At 40.2% G+C, this 13,783-nt stretch overlaps 1 protein-coding gene across 13 annotated transcripts in view; it reads left to right on the forward strand.

The window, feature by feature from the left end:
* The window catches only part of PTPRM (protein tyrosine phosphatase receptor type M), an 884,286-nt gene that overhangs the window by 543,614 nt on the left and 326,889 nt on the right, over positions 1–13,783 (forward strand). The gene's annotated exons all lie outside the window — the stretch shown is intronic.

Raw genomic sequence — 13,783 nt, forward strand, 5'->3', positions numbered from 1 at the left:
TTCTCATTCTATTATGATTTATATAACTGAGAAATGACAAAGTGTAACTTTTACAGTAGATGAGTAAGTTTTTTGTTTGTTTTGTTTTGTTTTGTTTTGTTTTGTTTTTCACAAAGGACCAAGGAATGCCTGAATAACTCTATGTTCTTGTTTCAGGGGGATTTAGAATAGATTTTTTTATCAGAACAGATACCCTTTGTTTTTATCAGAATAGATTCCCTTCAAAGCAGTCTATTACTATGAATAGCACGGTCTGAGAAAACCTTACATTCACCATGAAGACTGGTTGGAGAGTTTGCTTCTACCTCCCTTTTGAGGAATTTCATTTCATTAACCTTTTAACAGGCTCTGTTTGATCACAAGGCAGTCAGCTGGACTTCTTTCTACTTCATGCCATATATGCACCTCCAAGTTTCTAAAGTCAAAGGTAAAAGCAGAACAGTATTAGCTGATAGTGAATTCAGGTTAAGGTAAAATCATAAAGCTTTTATTTGGAAAACCTACACAATTTTATGGGACAGTTTTTAGTTGGTTCTGTTGAGTTCTGCAACATGGTATCTCATGTGAGGGGTTTATAGTTACCATTCATAGGTGTGGTTTATGAGAACATCATGAAATCTATGAAAGCTTTATTCCAAATTTAAGTTGATGTTACTGCTAAATAAGTGATGCTGTTGACATCACTTGCACCAAGTGCTGGTGCTGAGGGATTGTCCTTATCTGATTGACTCAAAGCATGTGGACAGGACTCAGTGGGTCTGTGACCTTGGGTTAGACTTTTGTCATTTCAGGTAGCTGGATTTGTATTAAATGAAAATTTATGCTCTGCCCATGGCCTTGGAGGCATCATTTTTTTTTCTGACCAACTTAACCGTTGCACAGATTCAGCAATAGCAGATCATTAGGACAGGGAGGGGCCTGTGATTTACTGTGAAGGATCAGGAGGAAATAAAAGGCAAAAAGTCACTCGTGTTCAATGCCTCAAAACTGAAGAAGGCTAAAATCCTAACCGCTTGTCAAAATGGCCAGTTATTTCCTGTTACTTCTTTCTCATATAAACTCCGTTTACACATTTCCCATTCTTTTCTCTAACTTTCAAACTGGTTCAGTAAAGTTTCCATCCACATTTTTGTACAGACTTTTCCAAGTCTGAGTTTTGAAATTGTACCCCTTTGGGCAGTCTACCTTAGTCCTCTTCCCTCTCCCCCTCCCTTAACTTTTTCAAATGTCAGGTGCATTCTGAACGACTGTTCATTTTTTCTATCACATATTTTGCTAAGACGTTATTGTTGTTTACTTTTACATATTTCTAGTTGTTATTGGATATTTAGAGACCTTAGTTTTTTATGATTTTTTCCAGTTTTTTTTTTATTTAATAAATGTGAATTTACGAAGTGCAACTTTTGTATTGTTGTGGCTCCCCTCCCCCCCCAGCCTCCCTCCCTCCCGCGGCCCTCCCCTCTCTCACTCCCTCTCCCATCCCACCCTTCATTGAGTTTCATTTTCATATATTACCTTCATATACAGAAGATCTTAGTATATACTAAGCAAGGATTTTATGATTTATTTTATTTATTTGAAATCAGAGTTACAGAGAGAAGTAGAGACAGAGAGAGAGGTCTTCCATCTGCTGGTTCACTCCCTAGATGGCTGGAGCTGCGCTGATCTGAAGCCAGGAGCCAGGAGCTTCTTCTGGGTCTGCCACACGGGTGCAAGGGCCCAAGGACTTGGGCCATCTTCTACTGCTTTCCCAGGCCACAGCAGAGAGCTAGATCGGAAGTGGAGCAGCCAGGACTAGAACCGGAGCCCATATGGGATGCCAGCGCTTCAGGCCAGGGCGTTAACCCTCTGTGCCACAGCGCCGGCCTCTAGAGACCTTACTTTCTTAGTTGTAGATGTATATCTTCTTATTTTCTATACTTATATGTATAAAAGTTGTAGATTCAACAACTTGTTAGGGTCAAGATGTCCCTGGAGCTGACTAAGATAGATCCTGTGGTCCCAAAAGAAAGGAATTTCATACGTGAGTTAGAGGGTGATGGCCAAGCAGGCTGTACTAAAGTTTAATGAGGTAGGGCATCCAACAGAAGAAACTGAGAATGCCCAGTCTACATTCAGACTGGGGTTTATACGGGTTTGGAGTCCAATTCTTCCCACTATTTCTATTATACCTCCCTTTTCTTCTAGGATATTGTTGTAGAAAGGGTTTTCTGGATGTGAAATCCTCCCAGGGTTTTATTGCCCAGTGTTGTCAGATTAAATAGCCCTCTTGGACAGGGAGATTCCCCTGGGAGGTCTCCAGATGGGAAGGCTGACTGCCTACTAGGTTATCAGACTTCTGTGTGTAAAGGCAGGGCTCCTTCATTCCTTCTCACAGGAACTTCTTGAGTCTTTTTCCATTGGCCTCTTTCACACAATACTGGACTAACGTCAACTTTCCTCCCTCATACAAATCTAAGATCATTTCATCAGGCTCCGTTCCCTAAGTCTGCTAGGCTTCTGGATCACATTGTCATAGTCTCTTTCACAGTTGTCGTAACACCCTGGTTTCTAAGTTCAGCACTGCTCTGTTTTGATTAACCATTATCTCATTATTGGCTAAATGCTTCTTGAATCTGCCAGAATCCTCCTACATTCAGACTCTTTTATAGCTTCTTCCACACTGTTAACATGTTGAAATTAACAAATGTATTACCTGTTTTCATTACCTATATCCATAACACTAGAATAAAAATCAATTCTTGCAGAATGTTGTTCTGCAGACACTACAGAGAGGCCGCTACAGTTACCACTCTTACTGGAAGGATGCCTGCCTTAAATGGGTAAATTTTCTTGGCACAAATTTGAGAGAGGAAATTATGTCAACTTCACCTTTCAAGAAGATGTTTTTTCTGTTTGCTTTTGGAGAAAAGTGAATGTTCTCTTCAAATGATTCATTATATAGTACAACATAATGGAACTGATTATCTATTGAGTAGATGGAAGACCAATATATCCAGAAAGACTAGACTAGCTTGGAAAAAAAATAGCCATAGAACCTTCACACTAAATGGGATATATTAAAATTCTCAACTTCATTTAATGTTTTCAGAAATAAGAACTCTGATTAGAGAATCATATGGACCTAAAATATAAAGCCATAATGTAGATTAAAACATTTGAACACATCTGGAAATTTGCAAAGTGCACATGTAATCAGACTGCAGTACAAGATAGCTTCTCTAAAATGATAAGATAAATGCTAGAAGAAAGAGAGGAGATGGAAGGCAACATCTGTTTGCCTTCCTGGATTTTGCACAGTGTTATGTGTTCAAAAATACTGTCATTGTGTGATTTCCAGAACTCATTCTTACAATTGATTTAATTTTTCTTTAATCCATATTCATTGGTGTTGAAAATTCAGTTGTACTTCGTTTATGCACTTGACTAAGTAAGGTGGTTGTGTATTGATTTCACTACGCTCAGCCTGGTTAATGCAGATGCTTGAAATTGTACTAAACTCTCAATGTAAATGATTGTTATCTTTTTATTGATTTACACATCAGCTCTGTCACATAAAATTATTTAAATCCTGAGGTGGTCAGGAAGAGCACAAATTCCATCATTCTTGCCAGTAAACTGGCACCTAGGACAGAATTTTAATGTCTGTTCATGGACTCAACTTTTTTTTTTCTTTCCTAACACAGACAAAAGCTTAATTTTCTTTTATTCACTTAGAATCACCTCATTTCTGTCTTTTCTCCCTTGTTCGTCATATGCAGACACATCCAAGAGAAAACCCTTGAGCAACTCTAAATAAAGGATGAGTTTTACACAAACTGTTGGACTTTACTTGCACTAATAAAGTTGCTCTGTGATGTTGCCCTCTGTGTATGTTTTTATCTTCTTCACACACACATACACATGTGTATATATCCATATAACAAGAGTATATGCATTATGTACACAGTATATGTGTATACACACTATATATATATATATATATAAAATGCAATCTTCCAGGCAATATCCCTCATTAATGATTTTTTATACCTTCAAATGTTCTATAGCTTGAAGTTCAAGCATACTTTAGTGCATTAGGTGATGATATTATCAAATGACTTGTATTTGTTCATTCAGCATGGTTAGTTTAATTTGTGAATGTTTTAGAGTTGCATATCTTATTTGTTAAAACTCGATGCTTGAATATATTAATTAAATATTCTCGTATTCATGTCCTTGTGTTTTTTAAGATTACCATTTTAAGTGTGTGCTCGTTGTTTGATTTCTTCATCCAAAGGAAACTACTGAGTGGAAAAAGCACACGTAACTATTGTCTGCCCATGGGGATGGGGAGGTGGGCCATGATCAACATCCACCAAACATCAGAACCCATCGCTAAACCTGTGGCTGGGACTTAACATGTGGCATCCACTCTGCTTTTTGAATAATGACCACGCCGATCCTTTTAATTTTATGTCCCTGTTTGCAATGGTAACTTAAAATACGTGAGCCTTGCAATTGAATACTTCCTCGACAATTATATTTAAAAAGCAAGTCATGCCTCATTTCTCTTGCTAAGAATTGGGGCCAATCTTTTAAAGCTAATAGGAACTTCTCTACTTTATGAATGGGAAGAGATGAGGGTGCAAGGAATCTAAGAAATAGTGTGCCTTACTTTTTATAGGTAAGATTTCAAATGAGATCAGAAACATTTCCTGTTAGTAACACAGAAATGTGAATGTTTTATTCATCCAAAATACTTCTAGTAAGAAAAACCAATACCTTTGTATCACAGAAGAGATACAATTTCATATATAAATCAAGAAATCATTTATTTCATATAATATGTCCAGATTTTCATGAAATTTATTTTGTCTGGAATTCATTATCATAGTGGACTTTGCTAATGTCTGCTATCTTCATTTCCTCTTCCCTATCATAGCTTCCTTCTGCTACTTTGCCGTAGGTAATTAACTTAGGAACACATGTACAGATATTAAAGCCTCATTATCAACTTTTAATATGTCCTGATTTCCTCAAACTTCTCATCAGATATTCTTTTGTAGTCAATTAGAAAGAAAATTAAAAATGGATTAAAGAGACTCCTTTTCTCATTGTTGTCCTTTGAAAAATCCATGCTGTATTCTCAGAACAAGGTGAAGGACACATTTTCGTTCCATTGAAGGGAACTAGGCAGGAAAGCAATTGTATTTATTTTCAGAATTTCTGAAAATGTTTGCTTTGATCCTGGGGCTATCTGGGAAATGAGATTATTTCTCCTGTGGGCCATCAGCCTGTCTGTGTGTTCCCAGCTGGTCATCCCTGCCACTTCTGTTAAGGAGACTCGGCAAAAGAGTGTCCCTGAATGTGAGTGACACTGTGTAGGGAAATGAAATAGGAGAGAGGTCGTTATCAGTCATCAGAGACAGGAGACAATCATGCATTGTGTTGTAAGAAGTTTCCAGTATTATAAATTATACTTGTTGGCATACAATTGATTATTTGAAGTTGGAGGCTTAAAGTTTAACAGTAAAAAGCTGTTTAAAGAAACCACAACCCATTTTTCTGTCTCTCTGTCTGCACATTCAAAGGAAGAGACTTTTCATTCCATTAACAGCTTCTTGGACATCCTATGTGCTTCTGCATGCAAGGAGTCTCTGAGCATGCCAACATTGTGAGGTGCTTTTGAAGATTAAATGAAATAATGCTGACACTTCAAACTTTTCTTTGTATGTTAACTGGCATGTAAGTGTTTGCTTTTGCTATAGCACTCCTCAAGCCATGCCAGTAGGTTGTTTGTATTGTTTGTGTTCCTAAAACCAGCACTGGCCTTCTAGCTTTTCCCTTCTGTCATCTTATTCAAATATGATATATTTAAAAATCGAATTGAACATGAAAAATTTGATTGCCTCTATCACCAAAATCATAATTAGGATTCCTGTAAGTTTAGATTTCTCGAATCTACTTTACAGTCTGATCGCATGTGACTACCTCTTTGAGCATTTGCAGGTTTTCAGGAATTGATCATATGGGTAATTGTAAACTTTCCCTGACCCAAACTCTATAAACAACTCTTCCCTGTTGTTTGGCAGCTTCTCTGAATAAACTGAATCATTCGACACAGGAAGCTGATTTTCTGTTAAGCACTCTAAAATGATCTGTGACAGTGAAATGCAAAGTGTGTCCAAAGCATGAAGAATCTATGAGACATGTTACTTGTGTGACTCAGGGAAGTCGAATGTTCTGATCACAATTTCAGATTTGGATTTTCCTTCCAAATCACTTTTTATTGCTAAAAAGGATATGTATGATTTGAATGTTATTTTATAATCATTCATTCCTTATGATTATGGTAGAATTTACGCCCCAGATTCTAGAATTTGTCTTTTGAATCAGAATAGTTATGTTTGAAAGTTTGATCCTGGCTTAAAAGAGCCAGTTAAGAAGTGATTTGAAATTATTTTTGATTATTTATTTTTAAAGTAGTCTACCCATTTATTGTACTTTCTTATCATTATAACATTGTTTTGAGAAAGCAAACATCTGTAGTGTAAAACGTCACATACAGATTACATTAAGATTCAAAGATCATGTAACACATAAATTTGAAAAATCCTTCATTTTAAATTGTAAATCAGCATATGATTTTCAGATATAAACAATGCTTCACTCTCATTGGAAACTATTGAATGTATCAGTAATTAATCATCAAGATCATTACAGCCTGAAATACAACACTAACTCAAGTGTCATACAGTCTTTTAGACAGAGTCACTCTTTCCTACTTCAGCATATTTCAAGGAGGAAACTTGTAGTATTCACATTATTACTCAGCTTTATATATCATGTAAACTATTGACCTAACAAAATTTTTAAATGATCCCCACTCACAAGAAGGGAACACTGTTAGGAACTGAGCACACCTAGTTTCAAACCCAGCTCTCTACACAAGTGGGTGTGTGATTGTTGGAAATTTCTGAATGTCTCTGAGGTCCATTTCCTCCTCTTTTAAAGCCGAATAATGCCACCTTATCTCACAGAGTTGGGATGAGATTGCATTTATTCAATACTCACCAGATTCCAAACCCTAGGGATATAAAAAGGAGGCTGTTGTGGACTCTCCTCTTAGGGCCAAAAAGAGAGACCAATATGTCATCTAGTCTGCTTTGGTGGGGATAAGGACTGGGATCAATGGTCTGAACAGCGATTGGTCAGTGCAAGAAAGGGCCGGCTATCTTTAGAGAAGATGTAACTCTGGGGTCAAGTAATGTAATTGACCAATGGGTATTTTCCAGGGGATGTATGGCCTAACAGTTAAGTCTCATGTGTTGTGCATCTGAGGATCTGAATTCAGTTTCTGGATCTGGCTCCTGAATTCAGTTACCTGCTAATGCAAACCCTTGGAGACAGCAAGAGATAGCTCAGTGGGTGTTTACTTGCCACCCACATGCAAGACCTGGATTGAATTCCCAGCTCCCCCTGCAGGCATCTTGGGAGTAAACCAGTGGATATGAGCTTTCTCTCGCTCTCGCTCTCGCTCTCGCTCTCGCTCTCTCTCTCTGGCTCTCAAACAAACCAATAAATGCATGTTATACTGTCAAAAGTATTATTAAAGTAAATACTCTGAAATGCTAGAAATTGAAAAATTAGCTTAGCAATTGCTCTGATGATCTGCAGGAAATCACTAATTGTATGACTATTCTAAAATAGCAATTTCCATAAGCAGTAGAAAATTGTAGCATAATTAATCCCTCTTGTTCTGGATCTTTCTCTTTTTATTTCTCTCTGTCTTCCTTTGGCTACATCCCGTAACCCTTTTGCCCTGAGCCTACACTGACACCTTGGTGATAGTGATTCTGTGTGTTGGGCTGTGTCTGCAAGGCCTATTGAATGGATGTAGCAGCGTTCATAGAAAGCAAGGGTGTGAAATGCTTCTCTCAGCTTCAAAAGGAAGGCCAGCATTGCTTAGTGGATGATTGTGGCAAATTCTGGGCTGGAGCCAGGGAAGACCCAAGTTTTTAATCATACTGCTGCTTATTCCTGCTGTCCCCCAAGGAACCCATCCTTGTCTCTGTAAAATAAATCTCCAGGATTGGAACTCCAGATTACACAAAAGCCCTTGAGCGTCATTGACAGTGGAAGCTGTATGTTACACACGACTGCCTGCCTGGAACGAGGGCAGGCTTGTGTCTGCATCCCCTTGGACTGACGAGCTGCCAGCAGCATGGATCTCAATTTCCATGCTGCTACTGCTCCCCAGTCCTTCTGTCTATCTGGGCATTTGCAAATGTTAACAATGGAATAATTTAGTTTCACTGATAAACCCAGTGCACCGAAAGGCCGCAAATGGCTTGCATTGAACAGTGTTGTTGCTTTAGTTATGAATCTCAAAGCTGCTAGTCCTATTGCTCTTGGGAACTGCTGGGTCCTCTTAATCATGAGTATTGATCCAGTGAGTTTAAGAATGAATTTCTAGGCCGGCGCCGTGGCTCACTAGGCTAATCCTCCGCCTTGCGGCGCCGGCACACCGGGTTCTAGTCCCGGTCGGGGCGCCGGATTCTGTCCCGGTTGCCCCTCTTCCAGGCCAGCCCTCTGCTGTGGCCAGGGAGTGCAGTGGAGGATGGCCCAGGTGCTTGGGCCCTGCACCCCATGGGGAGACCAGGAAAAGCACCTGGCTCCTGGCTCCTGCCATCGGATCAGCGCGGTGCGCTGGCCGCAGCGTGCCAGCCGCGGCGGCCATTGGAGGGTGAACCAACGGCAAAAGGAAGACCTTTCTCTCTGTCTCTCTCTCTCTCTCACTATCCACTCTGCCTGTCAAAAAAAAAAAAAAAAAAAAAAAAAAAAAAAAAAAGAATGAATTTCTAGAAGAGAAAAGAGTTCCAAGGCAAAGCAGATAGTCTTTGTGAGAAAGGAAATTCTGACAAAGACTACTCCTGATTGGACTGTAGGTACCTCATTTTCACTTTATGCAAAGTATTCAAATCATGCATATTTGTGATAAAACATCACAAGTCGCAAGAAGCTGATAAAGTCGTGTACTGGGCACCTAGCGACAGCTGTCCCCACGTGCTGCTTAGAGCCCTGCACGTACACAGCTGAGGAGCAACTCTGTGCAGGTTACAGTAGTTCTTCATCCTGTTAGGGGACACAGCTGTGCTCTTACAATGAACTCTTGTTCATATCACTCTCTTCAGCAGAACATTTTATCAATGAGGTCTTGCAAACATACTCCATGCAATTATTTGCATGAGAACACTAAAGTACACAAAAATGCTAATATGCCTTCTATCTCATGAAAAAACTATTTTTATTAAATTTATTATGATGCTTGTGATGTTGACCTGTCCCTGGTCTTCAGCTACTAAATTAAATTAACATTCACTTCTTCAACGTGTTAGACAGTAGAAGGACTAAGAACTGGGGTTAGCATTCTTTTTGCTGTATCACCATGTCCCTTTTGCATTATTCTCCCACTGTGTTTGTTCCAGTTCTTACACTTCTCTACTTTTTTTTTTTTTTTTTAATTCAGGATAGGGGATGACAGAGGCAAGGGGGGAAGGAGAGGAGAAGAGAAAGAGAGAGAGATCTTCTATCCATTGGTTCATTCAAATTCTTGCAACAGCCAAAGCTGGACCAGGCCAAAGCTGGGAGCCCAGAACTCCATTTAGGAATCTCGCATGGTTGGTAGGAGCCCACGCATTTGAGCCATCATCTTCTGCCTCCAGGGTACCTTAGTAGGAAGCTGGATAGGAAGAAAAGCAGCCAGATCTCAAACTGGCACTCTTGACATGGGATGTGAGAGTGGCAAGTGGTGGCTTAACCCACTGCGTCACAATGCCTTTTACCTTATGCTTGTCTGCTTGTACCTACCGAGTGTTTTCCTGTCCAATATCATTATTTTCACCTTAATGCAAAATAATGAAAGCTATTTCTGTTCTTAGTATCTAGTTAAAATCCTTGTTCTTCATGATATTGAAAAGTGGTCTGGGCAATTTTAGGCTCGACATTTGGCTGTTAATCACTTATTATTCATTTGTTTACCAGGTATCTATTGAGCAGTCATTATCTTCACATCACTGTGCTATGATTGTGCTGAAGCCAGGAGCCTGGAGCTTCTGGGTCTCCCGTGTGGGCCATCCTCTGCTGATTTCCTAGGCACATTAGCAGGGAGCTGGAATTGAAAGTGAAGCAGCCAGGTCTCAAACTGGCGCCTATATGGGATGCCAGTGTCACAGGTGGAGCCTTAACCTGCTTCACCATAGTGCTGGCCTCTATTGCACAGTCTTCAAAGTCCAGAAAACCCTAAAAGCAAAGAACAAAGGATGGAATCTCAGCAAGGGAGTTCCAAATGTCTTGTGCAGATATGATAGAGTAAAGTGAATGATGCTGAAGCTGAGCGCTGAAGGGGTAGAGAAGGGAGGTGGCCAGGCCCAAGGCTGGAAGGCAGGTGTAGGTTGGTTACAGTATAGAACAAGCTAAAATAAGAGAAGTTAAAACACAGTCATCCTAGTTAATATGATTAAAAACACACATGAGGTTTGAACAGCCACTCAGCATTACTTAGCTTTATGTTGTATTTCATGTTGAGAGTGAACAATTTCAGAAGCTAAATTTACATTATGTAAATTGCATGAAAATATAGTAACACACATAATGGTCACAAGATGAATTTCATCATCTACTTTCTTAATATCATTCAGTTCCTCAAACCTCAGCAATTGTGCAATACATGTTTATTGAACTGAACCTCATCTTTTTCTTGCCAGCAGAACTAATTATCACCTGGAACTCCGTTAGGTAAGAAGCCAAAGGCCAAACCCTGTTTAACTAGTCAGACACATCAGGAACAAGCAGGTTTTTAAATTGCCATTTTCATCCCTAAATGAAATTTGAATGCCATGAGCCTTCCACAGAATGCATGTGGAGTAAAAAAGAACAGCCCCCCTTCTCCCTGGGATCACTTGATTCTTACTCCTTTCCTAATGAGAAGAAGAATTGAGAACGATGACTTCAAATAAGCCATTGCTGTAAACTCAGATCACATTAGGAAAGTTGCTCTCCTCTGCACCCCTGGCTCCTTGTGTGCCCTGGCTCCTTGGAGAACTTGTCTCCCCTCTTGAGGTCAATGATGACACCCGCTCCCTCTTGTATCTCACTGCCTTGGGTCACTATTTTGCCTTTCTCAGATGTCCAACCTACACCCCACATAGTAGATGTAGGCTCTTAGATTCTCCTGTGTAATAACCCATCCCAGCGGTGTCCTGCCCTTGTTCTTAGCCTAAATCCAGTCTTAGTCTAACATGACAGGTTCTAAGCAAGGGGCAGCCCCTTGCAAGCCACACTCTAGCTTGAAACCATGGAAATGCCATAATCTCCACCCCCTTATCTGAAAAGGATATGGCCCAGGACCCCAGTGATGCCTGAAATCTTGATAGTACTAAAAGCTTATATACTGTGATTTTTCCTGTATAAACACATCTGTCATCCAGTTTAATTTCTAAATTAGACTAAGTAAGAGATTAACAACTCAGAATGAAATTAAACAATATACTATAACAAAATTGCCAGGATCACTACTGTTGTCTTTGGGGACTATTATTAAGTGAAATTCAACTTGAATCCAGTACTACCAGAGTTAGTCTAATAACTGTGATGGCTACTAAATGACCAATAAGCTGGTAGCATATACAATGTGGATACACTGAATAAAGGCGGTGATTCACACTCAGGGCAGGATGGAGTAGAGCAGCATGAGATTTCATAATGTCACTCAAAACATCATGCAACTTGCAGTTTCTAAACTGTTCATTTCTAGAATTTCCCATTTAATGTTTTCAGACTGATTGTCTGAAAACTGGTTGACAGTTACAGAGGTTGACTGTAACTGGAACCATGGAAAGTGAAATCATACAGAAGGGCATGCTACTGTGTACACTAATATTTTGTATTTGCTGCTTCCTTCATGTCTGTCTCCCTCTCTCAGTCATTTATAAATTTCTGCTTTTCTCCCAGGTATGACCTAGATATCTGCTTTCTTGGTCTTTCTTGACCCTTCTCTGGCCTCCCTGTCCTTCCCTGTCCTGCTGTGCCCTCTTAACTATGAACTCCAGTTTACCACCCTGTCTGGTGACTGTGGGTCCTGGGGAGCTGCCAGCTCCTGCAAGCAAAGACTGTTCTCTGTTTTGTATTCTCTGTGATTTTGTCTCTGTTTTTCCCGTCCTGATTCTGTGCCATGCACAGCCCTTGATGAGTGTTTTTTGTTTGTTATTTGGGGAAGCTTTTTTTTTTTTTTTTTTTGATTTTTTCTAAGTGAACCATGGAAGGATTTTTAGTAGGGAAAACATATGGCTGGTTTGCTTAGATCAGTCACGTGGACACGGACTCAGAGGAAGTGAACGGACCCATGTGACTTCCAGATGAAGGGTTGACAGGCCATCCTGGGTGAGTGCTCCAGAGCCCAGCCTACGCCAGACACAGGGACTCTGCTGGGAGGAGACTTGCAGGTCCTCAGTGGCGCTCTTCCTGACGTCTTCCCATGTGACTGCAGTTTCCCTTAGAAGAAGTGAAATCTTCTGTCTCTGATGTAAGCAGTGCCTGCAGCTTCATCTTTTAGAAAAGTGGGGTCACATACTCAAGGGACAGGTGGCGTGGCTTCAGTAGACGTGGCTGGGCTGAGCTGTTCACTCACTGTGTGACCTTGAGGACATCGTAGGCTCTGAAAGTTCACTTCTTCGTGTATTAAGTTGGCATCACTTGAAGCTGGAAGTCCTGCTTCTCACTGAGCTTTCAGGAAGATTAGTGTAGATGAAAATCCTGCCGAAGAACTAGAAAGTAAAACTATCATCTCACGATGTGCTGAACAGAACATGTTGGCTAGATTGCTCTTCAGTCTTTATAGTCCTGGTCGTCACTGCCAGTATACTGTGATCATCACTTAAAGAGTATGTTTTCTAATAGTATCCCATATTTGACAGTCATTTTCCAGGGGCTGTAAGAAATGTGTATTTGGTATCAATATCATGCAAATAATCAAAGTTTCAGGATACCTCCTATTCCATCAAAACATTCCAGCAACAAAGGCGGCATTGTTGGGCAGAATAGTTAAAGATTATAGCTCTTTTCAGGGGAGGAAGGTGCAGAGACTTAAAGAAAAACATAAAAAATGCAATTACAGCTTGGAGTTTGATGATCCCTGGCTTCCCTCTTGCCTCTGATTAGCCTTGTGACCTTGGGCAGGTTGTGTAAACTATGTGAGTCGCATTCTCCTCATCCTTAGCTATGGGGAGCGATGATAGCTCCCTCAGTGAGCAGCCAGGAGGTTAATGACCAGCAAGCAAAGCACTCGGGCTGACATGGAGCTATTACCTGTTGCGTGGAAGAAAGTTTTTCTTTTTGTGACTGCTGTGCTGACTGTAATGATTCAAGAGACTTGAGATAGCATGGTAGCTCCTTTGCCTCGGCCCAAGTCTGTTGAAATTTTCTGAGTTCCAGTATCCTGTTTCTGAGCCTCCCTTATGCTCTTCTGAGCAGCTTGTGATAGAGGAAAAATAAATATAGTAACACAAAGTGAATTGTAATTCTTATTTGGACTGAAAAGTTAGTTATATCATTGTATGCCATGCCCGTGCTTGGTCCTTGATGAAATGAGTTTTAAGTGTCCAGTGCAGCCTTCCACGTTAGCTGCCAGCATCCTCACTTGACAGTTGGAGGAAGTGATGTCAGTGAGATTAACAGACTTTCCTGTTCTAACATCAAACCATGAGCCTCGCACCTGATCCTGTGCTCACAGGCACAAGGCCCA

This window comes from Oryctolagus cuniculus, chromosome 10 (assembly GCF_051225735.1).
Source record: "Oryctolagus cuniculus isolate XC-2025 breed Fujian yellow rabbit chromosome 10, ASM5122573v1, whole genome shotgun sequence".
NCBI lineage: Eukaryota > Metazoa > Chordata > Mammalia > Lagomorpha > Leporidae > Oryctolagus > Oryctolagus cuniculus.